This window comes from Salarias fasciatus, chromosome 1, assembly GCF_902148845.1.
Source record: "Salarias fasciatus chromosome 1, fSalaFa1.1, whole genome shotgun sequence".
NCBI classification, from domain to species: Eukaryota; Metazoa; Chordata; class Actinopteri; order Blenniiformes; family Blenniidae; genus Salarias; species Salarias fasciatus.
In genome coordinates, this window is record NC_043745.1 from 38,525,610 (window position 1) to 38,538,641 (window position 13,032).

The window sequence follows — 13,032 nt, forward strand, 5'->3', positions numbered from 1 at the left end:
CATCATCATGGACGAATGCATTTTCCTGTTATTACACTAAATGTGGCGATGATTTCCATTGATCATATGGATTTTAGAGGGAACATCAAAACAGTGTGCTAGAGGGCATAAATTTAATTTATCAGAAGTTTCAAGCAAATGATGAGGATCTCCTTGATGTATTCTTTGTGAGTGACGCCTAGTTTTGTGTAGGAATCAATGACATGCAGGGCAGTGTCATCAGCATAAAGCTGCTTCACCTCCACGTGACATATAAAAGTAAAGTGATATATAGATTTGACATCTTTTGGAGTGAGGAAATATCAACGTGATCTTGAGAACAGTAAAAGCAAACAGGAATCTGAAAAAAGTTGGATTTCGGGGAGGAGTTAATGATATAAAAGACTGCATCATTGGCATAAACATGGATATGCTAGCATCCAGACACAATGCAGGAATCAAAACTAAGTCGTCGATGAGTTCTGAAGTTAGTTAAACAAAACGATAATCTAAAAAGGCTCAATGTGAAAAATTTCAACAGAAGATTCTATCATCAGCATGCTAGCATCCAAACACACTGCATAATATCCTGTCAAAGATAAAAACTGAAATATTCATGATTTTTTCTTAGTGTAACTTAATCAGTCTAAATATGTAAAAATAGTGTGAAAAAACTTGATGAAATAAATGATGGTATCATCAGCGTAAAGACAGACAAGCTAGTATACATGAAAAAATAAATTTTAATAATGAGTAAGCGAGCACATGAGTCTTATCTCTTCTTTAATAGATCACTTGGAAATGCCTGACTGTGTGGAAGAGTTAATAGAAATAGAGTATCATTCGCATACAGAGACATGGTGTGATCAGGCTTTACTTGAGATGCGAATTCCTGTAATTTTGTGCTAAAATCACCAAAAATATGGTTAAATAACAATAAATGAATGAATAATGGAAATGACAGTGCCTCCAGTTGTAACAAATAAACAGCATGTTTACGAAAAAACAAGTGAAATTGATCCCATCATCAAAACCAACTTGACTTAATTCCATCTGCAGCTGCAGTGGGACTCAAACAACAAAGTGACTTGTGTAAATGGAGAAGCACCAGAGAACAGCGGGGAACATGAAAGAACAGTCAGTAGTAACTAATAAACACCGCTCTGTTCCCGTATCCAAGGTAAATATGGAAATGTCAGCCTGTTAATCTGCGGGGAATGCCACATCCAAGGATTTTATTATTAATCCTTTTGGATTGTGGGACTGAAGCACCTGCAGAAACTTGTTGAGGAGCTATTTTCACGCAGTAGCTCCCTTTGTAGAGACAATTTCCACGGTTATAATTGGTTGCACACACATTACAAACAGCTGGGAATCCGAAAGAGGCTTCTTTCCTTTTTTTTTTGATGAAGCTGCTATTTATATAAATGCTTGTAGCCATGGCGTGTAAACAAACCCCCTGCAGGCGCTGACCGGAGCTGACCTCCGGATCCAACGCCACTTTCCCCTCTGCCAGAAAAGCCCTTTCCAGTATTGATCACAGTTCAAATTCCTCTACCAGAGCTCATTCTCACAAACTACGGTAGGCCGCTCCGTCCCCGATAACCCGTGTTGACCCCATCCGTAACTGCAGAGCAAACAATGACCGTGTGTGTGTTTGTGTGTGTGTGTGTGTGTGTGTGTGTGTGTGTGAGCATCCCATTTGTCCAAGCTTTCCCTGCATTAGCCGGCTGGTTTCTCCTCGGTTGGGGCCGAGCCGCGAGTGTGACAGACATGAGGCCGGGTGTCACTTGTGCTTTCCTTTCATGTTGTGGCGTCACGGTTGAACTCGGTGTGGAGCAGCAGCATAAACAAGGTGTTTAGGAGGAGCGCCGTTCGCTTCCCGTTCCCGAGCCTGTCGGCGTGTGTCGGCGCTGCCGCTCCAGGCGTGGAAACACCTCTGGAATCTGTGCGATCGCTGCCAAAAGGTTGTTGTAGATTACTCTCGTGAGATGCGTATAGTGAACTGAAAATACTTTTCTTTTTTTAAATAAACATTAGATGATAAGAGCTCTATAACTTATATGATAAAATCCTGAGATGGCAGCGGTGCTCAGGAGAGCTGGAGTCAGAGTTGTGCAGTTCCAGCAGGAAAAGCGAGACGTTTTCTGCTTCTGAAGCGAGTCAACGCTCCGACTCCTACGACCCGTTCAGCCCCGCATCGGCTCCTCGCTTCCTTTTGGGTGTTGTGCGACTGAGAGCTGGAGTCAATATTGTGGAAAATTGACTCTGGCAATTTTCCTCGCCGTGACACAGTGACATTTTGTGAAATGTTGTGTATCAGCATATAAGAAAACAAACTGATTATACCAGTGAAAACAAGCACTCGAGGAGAGAGGGTTTTCACAGCTGTGCTGCCGACTAAACCGCTGAAACCTTCAACTTGAAGCACCGAAGTTAAAGCCCTGCTTAACACGGGGAAAAAAAGGGAATGTTGAAACATTTTTGCTCTACAGAAGTCATCAATGTTACGGTAAAACTGAAAATGTGGTCGTTTTATTACCAGACCACGAGTTATAGTTAATATAGAGATAGAGTTACAGTTAATAGTGTGGCCACATTTATTCCGATCAAATCTTTCACATCCCAGCCAAGTCTCCTCTCTCCTCGGCGTCCCTCAGGGCTCTGTCCTCGGTCCCCTCATCTTCATCGTTTGTCTCCTCCACCATGACCAGATTATTCTGTATACATTCAGCTTTATTGCTATGCAGATGACACTCTGCTTTATGTTTTAACCAAACCGCTCGGCTCTCCCACCTCAACTAAACACCACATTAAAACGTATCTTTCCAAACAAGATTATTCATGCTAAACAATGCTTCTAATATAATTACTAACAACCCTTGATGTCCTGAATCGTGTTTATAAAAAAAAAAAAAAAAAAAAAAAAAAAAGTATAATTTTTCATGTAAAAGAGTGAGCAGCACTAACAGCACTCTGGTCTCCACCGCTCTTGTTTTTTTTTGTTCACTTTACTTCTGTATTTGCAGGAATCCTCCAGACTGCGGCTGCAGTGCATTAACTGTGCACCTCAGAGAACTGCTGCAGGCTTGTGTCAGTCATCCTGAGTTTTATATTTGAATTGTAGCTTTGGAATCAGTTATCTGAAGGTGACCCTTTACGACATGAGGAAATGTCCACTTTGTCCGATCACTGCAGTTTGACAAAATTAGAAGGTCGTGCAGAATTCACAGAGATTGTTGGAATTGAATTTGCATAACGGTGACAGTTATGAGAAGCTTGTCTGGAAACCCTTTTGGCTTAATTCCAAAAACAACTAACAGCGTCAACTCATGGCGCCAACTTTCAGCTCACAGGCTGAGTGAATTCAGTTAAAGGGTTCTGTTTCAATCAAAGCTGTTTTGATCATTTCAGATGAGTCACAGTAATTCTTCACCTGACTTAAACCATATTTTATTACACTTCTGACTCCAGGTTGCTCTTTTAAACGGGAGCAATCAATGGCTTCGCTCACTTTTTCCTGCAGTACTGTGAATAAATATTAAACTGTCTGCTTGGTGACCTTTACTAACTAATTATCCACCAGTAAAATGTCTCATAAACCCCGTGCACTGCCTTAGGTGTTTGTTTTCTGATAACTTTTTTTTTTTTCATCCTCCTTTCGTCTCAGTGTTTCCTCATCACAAAGTCTCTTTGTCTCCTGTCTTTTCTTACAGTCTGTCGAAGCCCGAAGCGGCTGATAAACTCCGTTTAGACTCTGCAAGACCGACGGCTGACTAGTATCTTCAGGGAAAGAGTGGAGGGTGTATCTGACTGGCCTGGAGACAAGGTGGCGACTCGAGTCTCAGCCGGAAGCCGGGACGAGTCGTTTCTTTGGATTCTCTCGTCTCCGGAACGACCGATCAGTCGCGGTGACGCCTCCACCAGTGAGATCTGTTCTTTAAAGATCATGTGAAGCAGCTGAGAGGTGAACGGCCGGCGTCCAGGCAGTCGGCCCGGGGGAGTGCCTTCACGGAGGTGCACTCCGGCCCGCCCCGGGTCGGGTCGAACAGCTTCGGGACCCACCAAGTGGAACAGCCTGCAGCAGACACTGTAAAGCAGTCGCCTGTCGACTGGTGGGTCATGACACAAAAGCGGGTCAGTGCTCCATTTTCAGGGGGTTCTGGGACTTTGTCTGGGGAAATCCAGGTAGCGCCATGGACTGACGCTCCTGAAGATGGTAAGCTTTATCTCCGTCGACATGGTGACAGAGGATTACAAAAGATGATATTGGTGACACTGACCGCCATGCTGGTTTCAGGGTCTCAAACGGCTGCATTGCTTTTCAAACCCGCCGGAACCTCCATGAAAACTATGGGTTTTAGCTCTATCGGTGACTAAAACTGCCCTGCAGGTGTTATTGGGACTGTTTTTCAGATGGATTACTGACATGACGAGGTCGAAGCTCGCCGTCGCCCACGGTCAGCAGCTACAAACCCCCCGCTCCCTCAGTCTGGCTGAAGTGGTGCATGACATGGATGCAAGAAACAACCCGGTGTTTTTACTTCACTTGAACCTTTTTCTTTCCCTGAGTGCTTGTGTGTGAGCACAGCCCACAGAGTATTTAAAGGTCTAACTGCTGGAAACCACTTAGTATAGCTTGTAATGAAGGGTAACAGTTTGAGAAGTGTCCTTTAGGAAACGCTCTGAATGTATTAAAAATGCATCCTGGAGCGAAACCTGGAATAATAATAAGGGTTTTGTGCAAGCAGCCAGTGACAACCAAGGACGACAACAGAAAGTGGAGGAAGAGGGGGCTTTACAAGCAGTCAGGCTCATTATATTCGGCAGGGAAGTGGGTCCGGCAGCGTTACATATTCCATGTGTGAAAGCGACTTTTGTTAATGGCTCTGGAGCTGCTGAGCCGTCGCATTTCAAAATAGGTGCTGCAGACTGGAGGGAGCTGGAGGGAAGGCAAGAAAAAAGAGGGGGGAGGGAGTGAAGGAGTGGGTGGAAAAAACAGGGAGACAGCAAAAAATGAGACAGAAGGGATGAGGGGAGAGGAGGAGGGGGAGGGAGGGGGGCAGCAGGAGAGGGAGAATCAGAAAGGCCGCCCATCGATTGGCTGAGATAATTTCCCATTGATTGCTGCACTGTTTGGAGATTGCTGGAGAAAGGTTTATTGCCCACACGCTGCAGCTGGGGAGGAGGCCATAAAATAAGCACAGGTTGTCTGCAGAGAGTCGGCTCCATCACCGAGACCATAAAACACACTCCCAAACACTCGCTCATACAGACACACACCCAGATACTCTCCGATAGGTTAACCCTTCAGCATCTCCATTCGAAGATCCACCGACTGAGTCAACGTTCTGTTCGGCCACGTTCACACTGCCGGGGTCGCCCGAAACGATTCAGATTTTTATGTGTCACAGATCGGATCTGCGTTTAAACAGTGTAAACGGGAAAAAGACACATTCAGATATTTAAAGTTCTGGATACTGGCCTCATTCTTATGTGGAAATAAATCAGGTCTGTGCTGGATCTGTGCCAATGTGTCACATAAATAGTGAAAACAGGCAGTAAATAAAAGAGAAGCATGGAGGCGAACCGACAGGAGGAAGATCCAACACAGCGGTCGGTTGAAGAGGTCACATGACTTCTCAGCAAATAGTTGCATAATTGAAGAAGACAAAATGATTCTGGTAAAATCTGGTGCAATTCTCACACCGTGACATTACCATCAAAAATGCCATCATGCATGAGTTTCTGTTTTTTAGGCTTTACAGTTCAGGAGACGCCTGATGTTTGTCCTGCCACAGGTCCACACGCGCAATGCTTCCCACACTGCCGGCAAGTGAAACCCCAACAATCGGACCTGGACCGCCTCGTAAAAGACGTGTTTATAGATTCAGGCCAGTGTTAATCTCACTGACGAAGATTATGACGAACAATATTCATCAGACAACCTTCTTCACAGCAGGTAACTGAACAAAAACTCAAAACCAGAAAAGAAGATGGAGACTGAGATGAACTACACCTGGGACTTCAGTCAACGAATGAAAACTACACGAAAACAGGGTGGGACGAATGGAGAAGACAGAAATATTTTCCGTCAATGAAAGGATCACTGATTCAGCAAATCCAATCCGAGCATCAAGACTTGTAAACAAACCTCCCGAATGCTCCGAAAATGTTCTGTTTTCACCTGAAAATGTTGTCGTTCTAAGGAGGGCAGTTCAGGTCTGGTTTAGAGAATCTAGTTTCCTATTTATTTATTTTATTTATTTATTTTTTTATTTCATTTAACCTTGCTTTATACAGGTTATCCCACTGAGACCCAGGGTCTCATTTACAAGAGAGACCTGTGAAGAAGGAAGGAGATGAGGTGTGAAGAGTTCCACTCAGGTGCGGTTCATCTGTGGAAGCGTCTCGGTCCGTTTTCAGGCCTCTGGGAACCCAGAACCAACATTTCGGTTCTTTTTCTTAGAGAAGTTAAAGGGTGAACCAAGATGAGCGCATGCTGACTGCTGGCATTGCACAGGATGGGAGAGCATGGCTCGGAAAATGTTCTCGCATAATCCCCTGGAAATCCGAGGCCGGCAGCGCAGAGAGTATTTATTAGAGTGAGAAAGAGGAACGCCGACATCCGTCCTGACATCAATAACTCGCTGCTCCCTCGCAGTAATAATCACAGGAGTAATTGGCTGGTTGCTGTTTCTCTTTCTGCGAGAGGAGCTGCCGTCGTTCTGGAGAACACAGGGCTGAATTCTGTATTCTTATAGTATCTTTTTATTGCACGCCGTTCCCAGTGCACCTGAATAATAATAAACCTGGCACAGTTACACACACTCACACACAGATGAAACCACATGTTGACACTCCTTCAGAAGACACACTCTGACGAGAGGAAATTACTTCACTCGGTTAAACGGTGACACAGAAAGTGAAAAGTGAAGCCCCGGCGGCGGCGGTGATTGAGTGTCGTACCTTTAACGGGCTCCGTTATTCTGATCCCTACTGGGCTCCAAAACAAACCCATTCAGGAGCCAATCAGACGTCTACTGCCTGGAGAGCAGAGAGACGCCCAAACTAAACAGCAGCTTCAATGGACTCAGTTCACACGGCATCAAGGAATCCTCCGCGTTTTACAGAAACCACTCCAGCTCAAGGCTTTTCTTTAAGAATCCGCTGAGAGAAAGGTCAATGTTACTTTTAAAAAAAGAGTCTTAAAGTCTTAATCGGCAACAAAAAGTGTCGGTGTCTTTGGGTCGATAGTTCAGAACCGAAAGGGGAATCATTAAAAACCTGGCCACAAATGAAGAGTTTCATTTTGACGAAAAGGCCAAAGGGCAAGGCTGAATTGGGAGAGGTGCTCTTCTATTAAACCAAAGGTTTCAGGCCACGCCCACCTAATGAGCGCCGGCGGCGTTCCTCCGCTGCTTCGCGGTTGCATATTTTCCCCCGACGTGCCGCGCTGAGCCTCGTTCCCACAGCCAGCTCTTCATAAATCACCCTCTCTCTTCACATCCCAGCAATACTCCCTTCATTCACCAGCTGATAAAACCATATATCAATAAATGAAAACACTCACTTCTTGACGCTGAGCCAACCATAAACAGGCCGATCCGTCTTCTGTGGCGGTTTATCCACCTGAAGGCTCATTTATACTGAACCAGACTCTGCCGCTCATATTTCCTTACATGTAAAACAATCTAATGAGTGGTCGTCGTTCCAACTGGCATTAGATGATTCAAAGCTCAATTTTGTAGCAGATTTAATTTCTGTTCTGAATTAAAAACTCGTGAACGTCGCTACTGAACATGTGCAGCAGAACTATTTACTGCATTCGGGGACCTTTCTCAAATGAAAATGTGTTTTTCTCATGAAGCTTGTAAATGTAACCGGAGCCCAAGATGAGGTTCGGTCTGTAACGGCCTCATTTTCCCCAGTTTAGCTTTGCTAATTAGCATGCTGACTATTTCTAATCAGAATTCCCCAACAGAGGAAAATAATCACCAAAGGAAACAATCGGTCAGAAAAACCATCATAGCATCATATCCATATTTGAAGGAAACATGATGTAGAAAAAAAACCTAGTTTTTCCCTTTTGACTTTGCCAGTGCCACAAAACATTTGACTAATCGATTTTCTTCGGTATTTCCTGTGGACTTTAATGACAGTAACACCTCCAGACCTCAGGAGTAAATTCAGTACTTTGGATTTGTGGCGATTGGTTAAGTTTAACCCAAGCTTCAACCTCCACTCACAAAACGTGAAGATAATGCAGTGTGAAAAAAGCCGCAATTCCAGGGAAATTCCAGCAGGGGGCGATGATATTGATTTCAAAGAGGGTCTCATTGGAACCCATTCAAAAATGTCGATTTTCAGAGTGTAAATAAACATATAAAGCGCCGGGTTCCAGAACAGGTTCTGGTCTCTGGCTTCACCAGACTCAGATTTTCACATAAATCATCTGTCGATTTTATATTACGAGTTACAGTTTAGCATAAATCGTCCTATCACAGCGCCTCCTCTGTCCACGTGATGCGGTCACGTGACGGGCTGGACCAATCACATTTACATCCGGTTTACAATGTTCAACATGGAGACGTCCTGCTGGACTCGCTGAAGTCTTCAGAACGGGATTTCGGAACGCTGTGGGTGACGAACATCCATTGTATTTACCATCTATGGTTTAACCTGAAATCTACAATACATGTATAATGGAACGCATCCATTTGCTATACATATAAATAAAAGCAAATTCCTGTCATTCATTTGCTTTATTTGCTGCAAAAACTGTGATTTTTACTTAAAAATCATGTTGTTTCATGATCGAAGACACAAAAGCAAAGTCTGAACATCTGAATGACCGTTTCCTTGATCTCTCGGAGGAGAATGAACTTCCCACCCAGGAACCAAACGTGTGTTACACGGAGTAATCTGCTGAATAGCTGTGGAAACTCAGCGCATGCAGAGCCTGGACCATGCCAGCTGCTGAGCCCGTCGCAGAGAGGCTAAAAATACAAGCCAACCCCCCCGCCCCCCCCCCCCCCCCCCCCCCCCGGGCAGGCCATTGTGGTTTTTAACTCCAGCTCCTCCAGCGTCTGCGGCGCTGCCGAGCGTGTTCGCAGCACCGCGCCGGTCTTATGTGGGACGGACTGAAAATAAACCGCGATGCCCGTGTTCACTGATGTACAGTACAGCAGAGCTCTGCGGCTCCCAGCAACCGCCTCTACCCAGCATGCATTTCTCATCCAGCTTTTTATGGAGTTTGTTTGCAATGTAGAAAATAGCCTCAGACATGTGGAAATCACAGCAGAAGGAAAAGAGGCTTGAATAAAACTATGAGTCCTGAAGCTTGTAATTAGTGAATGAAGTGAAGGGTTAGTAGTTACAGATACTGAGGTGAAACGTTTTAAAGCTGCTGTCTCGCCTGGGAAACGCCATCAGAGCCAGACTTCAGAGCATCTTCCTCCCACCAATCAAAGTCAAACACCTGAACTGCTGGATCTCTTTTACCTTTATCTCCACTGCTACGTTCAATATGAGTCTTTTTGTTTTCTCTAAAAGTTCAAATAAATCCGTGAAAATCCAAACGGCAAATAAAATAAGCTAACTCTCTCAACAACATTTTGACTCATCATCTGTTGCAGCCAACATCGCACTCTTCCACTGATTAAACAGGCGGCAGAGCACTTCACCCGTGAGGAGCCGCTTTGAGGTTCAGAGGCGTAAGAACAGTTCGACACGTGGACAGAGGAGCTGGGGAATCAAACCTGCAACCTTCCGAGAGAAAGACGACCACTCTATCACGCTAGCATTAGTGCTTTGCTACCTGTCACCCAGTATTGGTCAAAGACATTGTGTTATGGGTCGACTACAGCGCCCTGACGTTTTGGGAATTGAGGCTGAGTGTTACCGGAGCGGCACCGGTTCAGAGAAGTGACACATGGCGGCGGCATCTCACACATTTCAGACGCTGCGACGCGGTCCGCCGGTCCTGAAGGCGGAGTGAAAGGCTCGCAGGTCAAAACAAATCTGATCGAGTCCGACCTCGACTCCACACCACTGTGTTTATCAGCTGCTGCTAATCGGGCATCAGCTCGGACACCTTCAGCGGGAGTCACCCTGACGGCGAGCTGACCGCCTGCAGGAAGGAGGAACCTCAAACCCTCAGAGGAACAGCATGGCAGGGGGGGGGGCTGCACGGATCATCATCTCGCCGAGCGGCTGGATCTACAGAAGGTGGTGTTTCATGCTGTTCGTGTTCCCCAGGCCGCCGCCGCCGCCTCCCGGTCCGTCCAGCGCCTCCTGCCTGGAGCTGTTTTCACAGGCTGAGTGATTCCTCCGAGCTTCGGTCACACACGACAGTTCGTCACAACCCGCCGGAGGACCGGTGTCTGACAAGTCAGAGAGGGTGAAGGTGGCGCTGGGTGGAGCGCAGAGGACGCCGCCGCTGCTGCTTCATCGCGTCACTGCCTCGGAAACACAAGCTGAAACGGAGATTTTATCCTCCAGCGGTCTTCGGTTGTGAACGCAGGGAGATAATTTAAGAAAATAGGTTGTAGGATCACTCATAATTCCAATTTAAACGGTTACGTTTGTGGAGAATAAATATCTACGCTTCATCTGCACATACACATTTAGAATACAATTAAAGACATTACCGTGTAATTATAATAACGGCTGATTGTTTAAACTACTAATATGTATGTATCTTATGTATCTTTCATATGCAGATAATTTTCTAAATGTTATAAATGCTCTACGGGTGACTGCTAGAAGGATGAACGCTAAATCCATGAAGCAAGACAGAAAAGTGATTTGATAACACAAATGCCAGTTTAACCTCAGTTTTCCTTTTTTAAACACAACTCACAAACTTACGAACCAAATGACCAACATATCAAACCAACCAACCAAAGAAAGAAACAACCAAGATCATACCGACATACCAACCAAGCAAACAGCAAGCAAACATATCAAACCAACCAACTGACCAATAAATCAACCAGCCAACCAGAAGGGAAACATTCACCTCCTGGTGAAGTTCAATGGCGCTCTCACAGTGAAACAGCATAACTTGACATATTCCAGGTTGTGTGTTGCTTCAAGTCAAAGTGTGTGAGAGGAGTCCAGAATCAAAGGCATTGAATTAAAAATAATCCAGGAGGGGTTCTGCTGTTCCTGATCTACGATTCAAAAACCCAGAGAGCAGCTTCAGGGAGAGTCTGTGTGTCTGTGTGGAGTTTGATTCCAATTCCAGCCTCACTTCTCTGGTTTTTTTTTCCCTCCAGAAGCATCGACAACTCAATCACTGCCAGCTCAGAGGAAAGTGGTGCACTTCACCCTTGAACATGAACAGAAGCAAAATCAGAAATGTGAAGAATGTGGAGGAGTTAAAAAAAAAAGGAAGAAGAAGCAGCAGCAGCAGCAGCTTGGAGAGTTGCCCGTTTCCAGTCCGTCGTGCACCTGGCTGAGAAACAGACGCACGGCTGTCAGGTTGTCAGTTTGAGAAGACAGCGATGAAGAGGCCGAGTCTGAAAGGCAGAACGACGTCAGCCACTACATTAAGACCACCAGCAGAAGGCAGACATAAAGCCTACTTTTATTATTCAAGCTGCTCGCAGATGAGAAATACTACAAAGAATCAGAGCGTGTCCAGACCTGCAGCTCCTGAGAACAGCGATGTACTTTATACCCAACACCATTAATGAAAAGTATAATTCTCATTTAATATCATGTAGGAAGGTATTGTTCAAAAAAAGATGGTAGGAGTTTAGGTGCAACACGTTCTTCACATTTAAATGAATTAACTTTTAATTTGGGATGTTTTCTGCTTGTTACCATAATGTTTGAGTGGACTATATTAGAATAACCTCACTATTTTGACTTCTGAAGCTCTGCCACATGACTCAGTGACCAGTCAAACAAAGTCACACAGGCTCCACAGAAACAGGAAGGAAAAGCACCACGACACCAACAACTACTGCTTTAAATCTCCACTCAGATGCATTTCAGTTTCTTGTCCACTAATTTACAGTGTTGCAACCATAAAAGCTCTTTCTTGATTGATTAATCAATTTAAATGCAGCAATCTGTTTACAATGTTTTCGAAATTGCAGGGAAAATATAAGAAAAAAGGATACAAGATTCAGGAGTCATAGGTTAAGTAGGTCCAATTGATTAGTTCAGACTGCTGCAGAGGTTCCTGCTGGTTCTGATAGAAAGCAGTAGAAACCCAGAACCAAACAGAACCCGTCTGTTGTATTTGGAGCAGGCGAGCTGTGAGGAAACTCACGCTGATCACTGTCCACCAACCAAGAAGCCCCGACAATGGGCACGGAGGGGTCAAAACCGAAGCGAGGCGCAAGGGAAGGTGGTCTGGTCTGGTCTGATGGATCAGGTTTTCCTGGTCTGATGGCTAACGGGAAACACATGCCACCAGGATGCATTATGGGAAGAAAACTTCCGTGCCTCAATAGGTCAAACCTGGCAGGCGGTCATAATGTTATGGCTCATTGGTGTACCGAGGCCTCGCAGCACGTGAAACAACTCAAAAAAACGGAGGCAGATCGTCAGCATCTTCAGATCTCTGTTCCACCGTGTTCCGTCGTCGCTCATGTTTTAAAGTACGTCTTCAAACCGCAGCACAATAAATCTCCAGTACCTCTTTCTCAGCGATGCAGAGAGTTTAGCGATGGAGGCGCCGCCGAGTGACTACACCCACCCGATCGTGGTCTCAGTGGAGAGAAGGCCCGTTGGCACTAATCACTCTCACAGTGCGAGCCTGAAGTGGAAGCAGAGCGTTTCAGATTGATCGGCCGCTGGAGGTCACCCCGGAAAAACAAACACTGGCTTCCGGTTCAGAAAGCTTCCGGGGTCAGAGGTCGCTCCTGCCGCTGCTCGCCACGTTCAGAGCTCCCCAACGCAAACCTTTTTGATTAATTACGGTTACAAACGCAATTCTGTTTCATAGTTTCGTGTATCTGTTTTCAATGTTTTTGTCAGTTTATTTTCCCCAGAAGGAAGCAGAGAAAACACAAAACAACCTCATTAGTTTGGTCT

General features: G+C 45.2%; 1 long non-coding RNA gene across 1 annotated transcript in view; it reads right to left on the reverse strand.

Moving 5' to 3' along the window:
* LOC115405934 (uncharacterized) overlaps window positions 1-13,032 on the reverse strand; it is a 67,949-nt gene that overhangs the window by 1,996 nt on the left and 52,921 nt on the right. The gene's annotated exons all lie outside the window — the stretch shown is intronic.